At 38.1% G+C, this 13,185-nt stretch overlaps 1 protein-coding gene and 1 pseudogene across 1 annotated transcript in view; both read left to right on the top strand.

Moving 5' to 3' along the window:
- Positions 1-13,185, top strand: part of AGMO (alkylglycerol monooxygenase) — a 301,876-nt gene that overhangs the window by 243,331 nt on the left and 45,360 nt on the right. The gene's annotated exons all lie outside the window — the stretch shown is intronic.
- LOC134608222 (actin-related protein 2/3 complex subunit 2-A-like) lies at positions 2,974-3,922 on the top strand (annotated as a pseudogene).

The following is a 13,185-nucleotide window of genomic DNA, read 5'->3' on the forward strand; positions in this document are numbered from 1 at the left end:
TGCCTCCTACTACAATAACCTATACAATCTCGCAGACGACCCCCAAACTACACCCCCTACCATAGAGTCTATTCAAAACTTCCTCACAGACGTACACCTACCCCAACTAACTAAAGCTGACATTGACTCCATATCCACACTAATCAAAGAACAGGAAATTAAACAGGCCATACATCAATTACCTAAACATAAAGCGCCGGGCCCTGACGGATACACCAATAAGTACTACCAAACATATGCGGATACACTTGCCCCACACTTGACGGCACTGTTTAACGCCTGCTATTCTAAAGGCTAAATCCCAAGTGAAATGCTGACAGCCCACATCTCCACACTACCCAAACCAGGGAAAGCCCCTACATAATGCCAGAACTTTCAGCCCATCTTGCTACTCAACGGAGATGTAAAACTATATGCCAAACTGTTGGCGAACGGACTGTCTGTAATCCTCCCTTCCCTAATACATAACGATCAATCAGGCTTCGTCAAACATAGACAAGGGTCAGACAATACCAGGAAACTGCTGAACATCCTCTCCCATATGCACTTGAACAACAGCCGGGGCCTCCTCCTCACCCTAGACGCGGAGAAGGCCTTTGACAGGCTAAATTGGACTTATATGTCCCAAGTTCTACTACATATTGGCTTCCCACCCACGTTTCTACAAGGCATCATGGCCCTCTACAATAATCCCAAAGCTCAAGTATCCAATGCAGGATCCCTATCCACACCATTTCGAATCACAAATGGGACTAGGCAGGGGTGCCCATTGTCCCCCTTGCTGTTCGTCCTGTCACTAGAACCCCTAGCACACAAGATTAGATCTCACCAACACATTAAGGGAATCCAGATGGGAAAACACGAACACCGCCTGTCACTGTTTGCGGATGACATACTAGTAACCCTAAACCCGCCTGACAAGTCACTACCATCACTATTATCCCTCTTAGACTCATATGGTGCAGTCTCTTACTTTAAGCTGAATAGATCCAAAACCCAGGTATTACCTATAGCCATCCCATCCTTATCATTACAAGCGCTCCAACAACAACACAATTTTGATTGGCGCACTAACCACATCACATACCTAGGGATCAAGATAGCCCCTATAACAGGGGAGTTATTTGCACACAATTTCAAGCCACTAATCTCTCAATGCAAAGCAGACATCCTCAAGTGGAAGTCAATCCACCTTTCTTGGTTGGGAAGAAATAAAACAATCAAAATGGTCCTACTCCCAAAAATCCTATACATCTTTCGCATGCTGCCAATACACGTCCCTGTCTCGTTTTGCAAACAGCTGCAAACGGTCTTTACAACCTTCTTGTGGGCTCCAGGCAAACCAAGGGTACCTGCATCCCTACTACATAGGCAAAGCTCTAAGGGAGGAATAGGTCTACCTAATGAACTGTCCTACTAAAAAGCCGTCCATATAGACGCAGCAATCAAATTACATACCCCTAGATAAAACGCTCCAATGGGTGGACATATAAAAAGGGGGCAGCCATGGACAGAGGCTGACAGACCTACTGTGGACCCCCAAAGAATTACGCCCGAATCTGCCGGGCCTATTCCCCACTACAAAACTAGCAATACACCACTGGGACCTCCTTCAGAAACAACACCACACCCACCTTCGGTTCCATCCAGGTGCCCCCCTCACGTCCCTCAGCATGGTCATCCCCAGGCTGACCTTTCAAAACTGGGTCAAACATGGCATAGCATTCATTGATTCCATGCAACACCAAAGCAAAGTCCTCCCCTTCCCAGAACTACAACGCCAATTTGGTCTACCGAATTCCTATGTTTTCTCGTACTTGCAACTTAAAAGCATTATTCATACACATGTATATGCACAGGCTGATTTGTCCCATCCAGGTCATGCTGAGGCTCTAGAGATCTATGATAGGTGTCGCAAAACGCCCACCAAACCTAAAGCCCTCTCTTTATGTTATAAAACCATCATACAGGGCATCTCGCCCCCAGCACCCTCCTATATGGCACAATGGGCAACTGAAACAGGGATAATATGGTCCGAAGCAGAGTGGACCAATTCCCTTACAGCTCTAAAGGGACAAACTCAATATCACTCACATGTAGAAGCACACAAGAAGTTGATCTACCGCTGGTACTTAACACCTAGCAGATTACAAAAATATACCCCGCGGTATCCAGTTGCTGCTGGAGATGCGGGGTTACAGAAGGTCACATGACCCACATATGGTGGGACTGTAAAGACCTACAACCATTGTGGTCCGCAGTAAATGATCTTTTCCAAGCAGTGGACCCAGGTCTACCCCCTTAGACGTACAAACTGGTCTATTCTTGAAACTGCCCAAGACCATACTGGCCACACACAAGCAACCATTCCTACTCTCTATACTAGCGGCCAGGAACCAGATAGCTATGCACTGGAAACAGCCTGAATGCCCCCCAGTAGCACAACTACTAGCCAAACTTAAGCAATACTACGTATATGAAAAAATTTCTCTGATATCCGCCAAACACACTGCGATATTTGACAGAGCATGGAAACCATGGCAAGACAAAGGGTTTATTGGATAGCTGTACTATGAGTCAAATGCAAATTAAATATGAACTGCTACATTACTATGTGCCTGAATGTATTAGAACTAGTTGATGTACAACATGGAACAGATACGGCCTTGGAACAATTTCAAAGCCCCCCCAACAGGTGCGCCAGCTGTGTTAGATCATTCATGTTAGATCGTTCATGTTAGACTATTCGTTAAAGATTGTATATTGCGACTTGAAACTGTGTAAAATGTACAAATGACAACACCCCCCTCTCTCTTTACTTCTGTACCCCTTCCCCCTCCCCATTTTAATATCGCAAAACGAAATAAAACATTCAAATTTGAAAAAAAAGGTAATATTTAAATGGAACCCACCCTTCGCCTTTACTAGTGTAGTATTAACAGTACCATTTGTTGCCTTTGTATTTATCCATGTATGGTCAGGGAGGGTTTAAAATATGAAATACTAACCTTCCCAGTCACCCTGCCAGGAGCCGCCATCATCCTGCTTGAGGTCAATAACCGCATCACTCTCAAATTCAATAATGCAGCGGCTGGGAACAAGCCACAGGCAGTAGAAGTAACATTTGCAGAATTTGATGGAGTGCTTTACCATGTCTCTAATCCAAATGGCGACAAAACCAAGTTATACAAGTTGCTGCAGGCACATGGCACTGATGAGATCTTAATGAAAAGCTATGGGGATTTCTTAGTTGTTCCCGAACCAGGTTACAATGTGTATTTGTTGTACAATCTTGAGAACCTACCTCCAAACCGAGACTCATAACATTCACCAAGCTGGCATGCTCAAGCGCAACTGCTTTGCGTCCGTGTTCGAAAAATATTTCAAGTTTCAAGAAGAGGGACGAGAGGGAGAAAGGAGAACTGTGATCCATTACCGTGATGATGAGACAATGTACATGGAGGCCAAGAAAGACAGTAACTGTTGAATTCAGCACGTTTTTTTTTTAAAAAGACGATGATGTAGTGATTCTCAAAGTGTCCATGCAGGAGTTTAAAGAAGGTCGTCATGCCAGTCACACAGAGCCAAAGGCACTCTTCAGTCACTGAGAGCCTCCACTGGAGTTAAAGAGCACAGACGCAGCTGTGGGTGATAATATTGGATACATCACATTTGTGCTCTTTCCACGTCATACTAACCCCCATGCACGGGACAATACCATTAACCTTACCCACACATTCCGGGATTATTTGCACTATCACATCAAGTACTTCAAGGCTTATATCCACACTCGCATGAGGGCGGAAACCTCAGAATTCCTTAAAGTTCTTAACCGGGCTCGCCCAGACGCTGAGAAAAAGGAAATGAAAACAATAACAGGAAAAACATTTGCCATCCGCTGATCACACATAGGAATGCCAAGTCAAACAGGTGAAATGGCATCAGTTAACATTGTCCCTCCCCAGCATAAATAGAACTCAGGTGGAACGGTTCCAATATGATCTGCATTCTGGGGTACAATTCAGTAAAATGTATTTTAAGCTGTGCTTTGCCATGACTGAAGAATAATGAAACAGGCCGATGTCGTGCCGGCTGTTACCATTGTCCTTTCCCTGCCATGTTTTGCTTCTGTATTTACTTGTTTTCTTATCAGACAAACTAAAATCCCAATGAACATACCCGTGCATATGAATTGAAACGTTGTACGTAATCATTTTGGAATTGATAAATAAATCTTTCTATCCTAAAAAAAAAAAAGAGAGAAATATTAATTCCTAGAAATAAAAGCTGAAAAAAAACTTTAAAAACCTCCCCATCCTTATATGTTCTTATTGATTCTTGTATCAGCTACCATTTGCAGATGCTGATGTATTTTCTGAGGTTATTCTGGAAACAGTGAGCTGCGGTGAGTTAGTAATCATTTTTTTTTTTTTTTATCCAACTCGGCTATCACAGATCTCATTTTGCAGGTCGGTTGTGACATCAGCATTGCTTACCACCACTTCTCACTGTTTCAAATATAAACCCCAGTGGCTTATCATGTGCCAAAAAACAGTTCTCGTTGTGAACTGACACTTAGCTGCTTGTTTCTGTAATGCTAATAGAATTGTTAAAAGTAGATGAAATAATGCAAAAGTCAAATAAAAAATAGACCCACATTGACACACATGCTTTAATTTACTTTGGCCTACCTACTTTGATTTGTTGGCCTATGTTTGTCTTCCTGTTGTGGGAAATTAAAGGAAAGAATGTGCGTTCTCAGCTCTTAAGAGAATCTTAGAGCATGAAAAGCCAGAGTCTTTGTAGAATGTCTAAGAAGGAAAAATATACTTACTGAACTCCTGGGACCAATGAATTTTCCCTTCTTCCTTGAAAACTTACTGAACCAAAGTTAGTGAGAGCAGCCCAGATACAGTTTCTTGAGCTCTTGTTTTCTTCGTTGGGTTTTGAAAAAGTTTCATATATTTGTATTCTTATTGCTGATGATATATATAAAAAAATTGAGGTGTTAAATGCAGCTCTTCGGGTATTGTTGAGCAATTTGAGCTTTAGCGCAACAGTCCTAATATAAATTCTACAATCTAGAGTTACTGTTGCATAAGATTTTTTTTAAATAAAATTAAAAAAAACAAATAATTATTAATGTCTTCTGATTAGTAATGCTAAGTTTTTGAATATTAAAAAAGATATGCGTATATCAAAATTGTAATTGTAAAGCGAGGTTGTCCAGCTGTTGACCCATGCTGTTATCTATTAAAAAGTCTAAAACCTAGTGCACCATATGCCATTGTGGAGCCTTCACGGGTTACTCGCGCACGTCTCAATTTCATATTTTTGGATAAGCTTTTCAAATGATTTCATATTTTTGGATACACTTTTAAGATGATTTAATACTTTGAAAAATATTTTCATATGCTTAGATTTTTTTATATATATATATATATATATTGATATATTGTTTGATGTTTCTACTTTTTGAAATGACATTTTAAAAATGTATCCAAAAAAAATCTTAAATCTTTTTGAAAGCAACTGGCTTGCTTTAATAGAGTTTATTTCAGAATCAGCAAAATGTGGCAGAATTTTTTATTTTTTGGCGTGAATTCTTGCCATTTGTGTAGTATTTGTACCATTTGCATTATTGTTTATATAGCTATTATATATTATAGTATTATGATTTATCATTTTTGGGGGGATCCTGACCCTGATCTCCTGCTCACCTAGGCATAAAGGAATAACTAAGGCTGTCAAAAGGGCCCCAAAGTTAAGGCTAAGCAATATGTGCTGTACTGTAGATCCTGCGATGCCATTTTTCAAATTTTATTATCTGTCAACTGCTAAAAAAAAACAGTTCCACAAAATGAAATTATATTATAATTTTTTTGTTTATGGTTTTGCGTCTTCTTCAAAACCCCAGGCTGTCACCCAATACTTTTTATGAAGTAGTGTAAAGAAAGAATCTTCCCCAAATAAAGTGTCACGGTGAATGTAATTGTCATTGTTTCTTTCTCTTTTTTTTGTTTCTCTTGCTTTCTTATTTTGTTACCCACAAAACATTATATTAACTGATACATTTGGCCCTGTTCCTTAACAGCAGTAAGCTGACAAAAACTCTGAGTTCAGAACACATTGCAATGTCCAAGAAAAAGGAATTATCACTTGGAGCTGACGACAATGAATATGTACAGCTCTTGTACAAAATCTCTGGCCTGTAACTCATTTCTGAAGAATAATAACTTTTTGATTACCAGTAGTGTTTGTAATTTAAGTAGCGCAATTATTTTTCTGCTATGCTACTTAGTCAATGTACTGAAACTAAAACAGCACAATAGATTCATACTTCTAGGTTATTTTGCCACATACTAATTATTGAAAAAAAAGAATGCATCAGAATCTTGGAAGTGGGATATACATTAGAATAAAGAACATTTTTTTTAAGTGGTGATATAATTATTTTTTTTGGTAGTTATTTTGACAATTGTTTTACGTGAATAGTGTTTTATTGTCAGGATTGTTTTCCTGATCTATCAAATTCTTCAGTACAAGGAATAAAATGATTTGGAAATGGAAAATAGCATTTTCCATGCTCAAATTTTACCAAATGTGTTAAGTCACTTATCTGACCTCTCGGTCAAAAAACTTGTGGGTGAGCTGAACATCCCATCAAACATGGTAGCATCAGTTATTATATAGGGAGATGTTGAAATGGGTGCTGTTTAAGAACTTTTTGGAATTATACGGGCATTACATCCAGACTATAGTGTGTCTAGCAATGCTTAATAGAACACTGGCAAATTAATCTCTAAGTGAAACTGCCTACTACTCTACCAGAGGACCAAATATTTACTTCAGCCATCCTTGACTACTTGAATACTATCCAGCACATCATCCAAATGCTGCAGGTGCTCAAAAGAGTGTTTGGATTTGATTATTTTGCATGCAACGTGGTCAAGGTCCACTGTTTGTGGTGGAATATTGAAAAAAACATTTTTATTGAGCTACTGGGATGAAGTAGCCAGCGATTTTATAACTGAATGACCTGAGGCAGGCCAAAGGGATTGATAAAGAGTGATTTCTATAGAGTCATAGGTGCTAAGGAGATCTGCAATAGTTGTGTCTAATAGTATGGGTGGTCAGATAGCATGCTCCCTCTAAAAAAAACAAAAACTAACCAATGATAAATGTCATGTGGCAAGAGTCCACAACATTGGAATCTTTAAGCTTTCTTCTGTCTACACAAAATGTTTTGTCTAATCCGTGTATGCAAAGGGTCACACAAATCTTGGTATCCAAATGAGGCAGGAAGTGGAGAAAATCTATCTACCTTGTGTTATAATACCTAGTACACTTGGCATTCTATGTCAGGTCTTAATAAGTTCTTTTGTCTCCCGATGTATAAATGGAGTAAATATTTTAACCATACATGCTATATTATTCACGCACACATTAAACAGGTTAATATGGTATGCACACTGGACATGGAAATCCCACATTAACCATATAGCTAGTATTATTTAAGTGCTGTTTAATGCTACAATGACTGAAGTGATCTGATTTTTTCTTGAGCTCTGCCACCAAGGCAATCACCTTTGGTTCTACATAAAACCCACAATGTCATACTGGCAGCTCCAGTAATTCCATGCTAGTATACCCGAGATTAATAATATAGTTTCTTCCATACTAGTATCCCTGAGAATAACATTATAGGTTCTTCCATGCTAGTATCCCTGAGAATAACATTATAGGTTCTTCCATGCTAGTATCCCTGAGAATAACATTATAGGTTCTCCCATGCTAGTATCCCTGAGAATAACATTATAGAGTCTCCCATGCTAGTATCCCTGAGAATAACATTATAGGTTCTTCCATGCTAGTATCCATGAGAATAACATTATAGGTTCTTCCATACTAGTATCCCTGAGAATAACATTATAGGTTCTTCCATGCTAGTATCCCTGAGAATAACATTCTAGGTTCTTCCATGCTAGTATCCCTGAGAATAACATTATAGGTTCTTCCATGCTAGTATCCCTGAGAATAACATTATAGGTTCTCCCATGCTAGTATCCCTGAGAATAACATTGCAATAACATTGCTATGGGAGGAAGGTGTTTCTGCATCACATTTGGTGGCAATGCACTTATGTCCATAGAGAAGTGTGAATAGTGAGCATGGAGCATTCTTGCAGTATCTTGCTATGTCTAGATTATATTATAAATGGCAAAGGAAAGGACTAGGTTCTCAATGATAGATCCTTTAATCCAGATCACAGGGTGGCAACGTTTGGACCACTGAAATGGGCTATTGTCAAGCTAGTAAGACACATCTGTAATCTGGATTAAAGTGTTTTATTCACCTATTTTTGAATGCCTGGCCTTGTCATTTGCAGTGTATGGGTGGAGCTAATTTTGCACCAGATGTGGACTCCTTTAATTATATATGTGCCAGTTCTGCCTTGCATATTATATATACTAATATATACAATATATTCTAATTTAAGGGAAACATAGATCTTCACTAAATGAATAGAAAATGTCCCAAAGACATCAGTGGTAGGACACTCATTCAGTTAAAGGAGTAAAGCTTAACTCTTGAAATACAATCAAGACCCTGAATAATCAGCCACAGTACACCTGATCAAGTGGGACGACCCATTATGGGACTCTGAAGAACACTTTAATAGTTGAGTTCACGTCTGGATATTCACTTGTATTGTCTTGAGCTCACCTCTCTTCTCACTCCTACTGAAACTGGCAAACTAACAGCTTTCAACAAAGTAGTAAAATAATTGAATTGGGAGGAAAAATGATGCAAACAAAATTTGAGATGAATGCTCCCAAAGAGGTGAGGTTTGGGAAGATGTCAAAGTGAAGTTAACACTTTTTGTGCCAGCTGGCTATATTAAATACATGATATTTTACATAATCATATCTTAGGGGTTTTTTTTAAGACATATTTTCAACTTTTCTTAAATGCATTACACAGAAAGTAGCTCATTGAAATAAGTGTCTCACACACAATAACTTGATAGTTTAAGGATTTGAAAAAGGTTTGGCATTTGAGATATGTTGGCCAGTAATTTTGTGAGTAAAGAGATGGCAGCAATTGAAAGAGGTATCATATTCTTAGTCACAAAGCAGAAGCCCGTAATAAAAAGCAAAACATTGCTTTCTTATGATCGAACCAGACCTGTCAACACCAACGTAAGTGTGACAATGTCTTTTTCAGGAACATTATATAATTAAATCTATGCAATATGCTAGCAAAATAACTAGCAAATATATGCTTTAAGTTTTATATATATATATATATATATATATATATATATATATATATATATATATATATATATACATATACATATATACATATATATATATACACACACATATATATACACACACACACACACACCTTTTATTAGTTTTCTGTTCTAGTCGGTGATATATACACAGAGGGAGACAAACAATTTAGTCATTGTAAAAAGCAGTAATGTGATTATAAATTTGAATTATAATATAACCATTGTTTGCTGCAGTTTAGGGTTAGTATAAATGAATGGTACGATTTTGGTGTAGTTATGATTTATGAATATATATAATGTAAGTGATAAGATAAATTTCATTAGTGGTTAGGGTAAAGCGCTTGAATTTATAATTAGAGTTTGAGACACACAAGTGTAAGTTGTAGGGAGGTTTAGGAAGAAGAGTTTAAGATGTTAAGGGTTAGGGATTAGGTTATGTGTAGGTTATGTTTACTTTGCTGCAGAAGGATTTAGATAGACTGGAGGACTGGGCACTCAAATGGCAGATGAAATTTAATGTTGAAAAATGCAAAGTTATGCACTTCGGCGTAAAGAATACACAAGCAACGTATACCCTTAATGAAAGCGAATTAGGGATAACAACACACGAAAAGGACTTGGGAATTGTTATAGACAACAAACTATGCAACAATGTGCAATGTCAATCAGCAGTGGCCAAGGCCAGTAAGGTATTGTCATGCATGAAAAAGGGCATTCATTCTCGGGACGAGAATATCATTTTGCCTCTCTATAAATCACTGGTAAGACCACATATTGAATATGCTGTGCAATTTTGGGCACCTGTTCTAAAGAAGGATATCATGGCACTAGAAAAAGTGCAGAGGCGGGCTACAAAATTAATAAAAGGAATGGAACATATCAGCTATGAAGAAAGGTTAACAAATTTAAACCTATTTAGTTTAGAAAAACGTCGCCTGAGAGGGGATATGATAACATTATACAAATATATTCGGGGCCAATACAAACCATTGTGTGGAAATCTATTCACAAACCGGACTTTACATAGGACACGAGGCCATGCGTTTAGACTGGAAGAAAGAAGATTTCGTCTAAGGCAAAGGAAAGGTTTTTTTACTGTAAGAACAATCAGGATGTGGAATTCTCTGCCTGAAGAAGGGGTTTTATCAGAGTCCATACAGATGTTCAAACAGCTACTAGATGCATACTTGCAAAGACAGAATATTCAAGGATATAATCTTTCAATGTAGGGTAATAACTGATTGATTCAAGGATAAATCTGACTGCCATTCTGGGGTCAAGAAGGAATTTTTTGTCCTAGCTTGTTGCAAAATTGTGCTTCAAACTGTTTTTTTTTTTTTTTTTTTTTGGATCAACAGCAAAAAACAGGTGTGAGGAAGGCTGAACTTGATGGACGCAAGTCTCTTTTCAGCTATCTAACTATGTAACTATGTAACTATGTACAAGAGTAAAGTTTGGAAGCTAGGAGAAAGTGATAAAAAAAAATGAGGGGCATGATGTATGCAATGAATAACGCCAATTAATTGTGCACACAACAAAATGGTGGTACTGAAAAATATATAGCAAAACATTCTTCACTCTAAAGTTTTGACAAAATTACAATTTGTCTTCCAATTACTGATAATATGGCAGGATTTAGCAGATATTGCAATTCAAAGCAAAATGTATCCCATTACGCTCCAATTATCTTCCCTTTTCTTCCACTACTGTTTTCGCCCTGCAGATAAACAAATTTCTCTAGCAGTGTTTTATGATGTCCCTATCCATATCTGGAGAAGTGTAAATGGCAACCCTCCATCTTCTCACATATTGAACAACAATGTTTGTAGGTCAAACTTTGTAGCTGCATTCTAAAACACAGTGAGCTGGAAGAAGGAACATAGAGCTCACTTAGTACTTAGGTTTTTTTAAAAATAGATTTCAGACATCAAATAAAAATATGATTTGTGTTATGAAATCTCTATATAAAAAAATCACTATTTTAAAGAGTTATAATGTCTATGAAACTCTACTACACAGATTGTTATAAGAATTAGAACCCAATGTATATATAGACTTGATAATTAGGTTTTCGAAAACCTATAAAAGTTACTCACCATTATTGATGCCTTGCTGTTAGGATTGATCAACCCCCTGAAAACTATATGGGCTTAACAATAATTATACATTTTCAGACCAATGGATTGGATAAGATCTTAGCTTCAATTAAAGTATACTTGTCATAATTAACACACATTGACATGCAGTTAAAGAGTATACAATGGCATCTAATCATTGTTCTAACAGAATTACTAGTAAAGGTTTTAGTTTTTGGAATAAAGTCAAAATATGATCCTTCTCCTTACCTGCTTATCAATTCTCAGCAAAGTGGCCTGTGCCAGGTGACACATTGATAGAACCAAACAATAAGGGGGGTAGATACAACACTGAGTCTGGTGGGCAGCAAACACTGAAACTTGGGTACTCTAACAACCCGAAAATACTATACAAGTAAAAAAAAAAGAGAGAGAGAGAGAGAAACAGGTTGCGGCAAATACTGTGAGGGTAGATAAAATAGAAAGGTGAACAGCGCTAAAGATCAGAAATTGTACATACGTTTAGTAGAAATACTGGCCAGTGGAGTAACTTAAAAAAAGGAGAAACAAAGATACAAATAATGGTACAGTATGTATGAACGATATAATTCCACAAGAACAAAGGTGTTATATTCACACTCACACTTTGAGGAGCTATATCAGCTCGGTGTTAAGAGCTTGGATGGAATAATCCCCGTCTATGGATTTCTTGAGGTTCCAGATCGTTGGTGAGTTTATAGGTGTAAGTATTCGTTATATGAAAAACAAGAGTAAAATACGTCACATGGTCTAGTACGTAAATATAAAATATTGTAGTAAGAGTAGATGATCCTACTTACATATACTAGAGCAACGACCTGCTCTAGTTTGGAGAATTTCAGGTGGAATAATCCCCACCTCGGGATATAGTGGACCCAGGTATAGCAGCAAAGCAGTATTATCGTATATACTCGAGTATAAGCCGACCCGAATATAAGCCGAGGCCCCTAATTTTACCCCAAAAAACTGGGAAAACTTATTGACTCGAGTATAAGACTAGGGTGAGAAATGCAGCAGCTACTGGTAAATTTCTAAATAAAATTAGATCCTAAAAAAAATATATTAATTGAATATTTATTTACAGTGTGTGTATAATGAATGCAGTGTGTGTGTATGAATGCAGTGTGTGTGTATGAATGCAGTGTGAGTGTATGAATGCAGTGTGTGTGTATGAGTGCAGTGTGTGTATGAGTGCAGTGTGTGTATGAATGCAGTGTGTGTGTATAAATGCAGTGTGTGTATGAGTGCAGTGTGTGTGTATGAGTGCAGTGTGTGTATGAATGCAGTGTGTGTATGAGTGCAGTGTGAGTGTATGAGTGTAGCGTGTGGGTATGAGTGCAGCGTGTGTATGAATGCAGTGTGTGTGTATGAGTGCAGTGTGTGTGTATGAGTGCAGTGTGTGTGTATGAGTGCAGTGTGTGTGTATGAGTGCAGTGTGTGTGTGTATGAGTGCAGTGTGTGTGTGTATGAGTGCAGTGTGTGTGTATGAATGCAGTGTGAGTGGATGAATGCAGTGTGTGTGTATGAATGCAGTGTGTGTGTATGAGTGCAGTGTGTGTGTATGAGTGCAGTGTGTGTATGAGTGCAGTGTGTGTGTATGAATGCAGTGTGAGTGTATGAATGCAGCGTGTGTATGAATGCAGCGTGTGTATGAATGCAGCGTGTGGGTATGAGTGCAGCGTGTGTATGAATGCAGTGTATGAGTGCAGTGTGTGTGTATGAGTGTGGTGTGTGTGTGTGTGTGTGTGTGTGTGTTGCAGAGCCTTG

This window comes from Pelobates fuscus, chromosome 4 (assembly GCF_036172605.1).
Source record: "Pelobates fuscus isolate aPelFus1 chromosome 4, aPelFus1.pri, whole genome shotgun sequence".
Classification (NCBI taxonomy): Eukaryota; Metazoa; Chordata; class Amphibia; order Anura; family Pelobatidae; genus Pelobates; species Pelobates fuscus.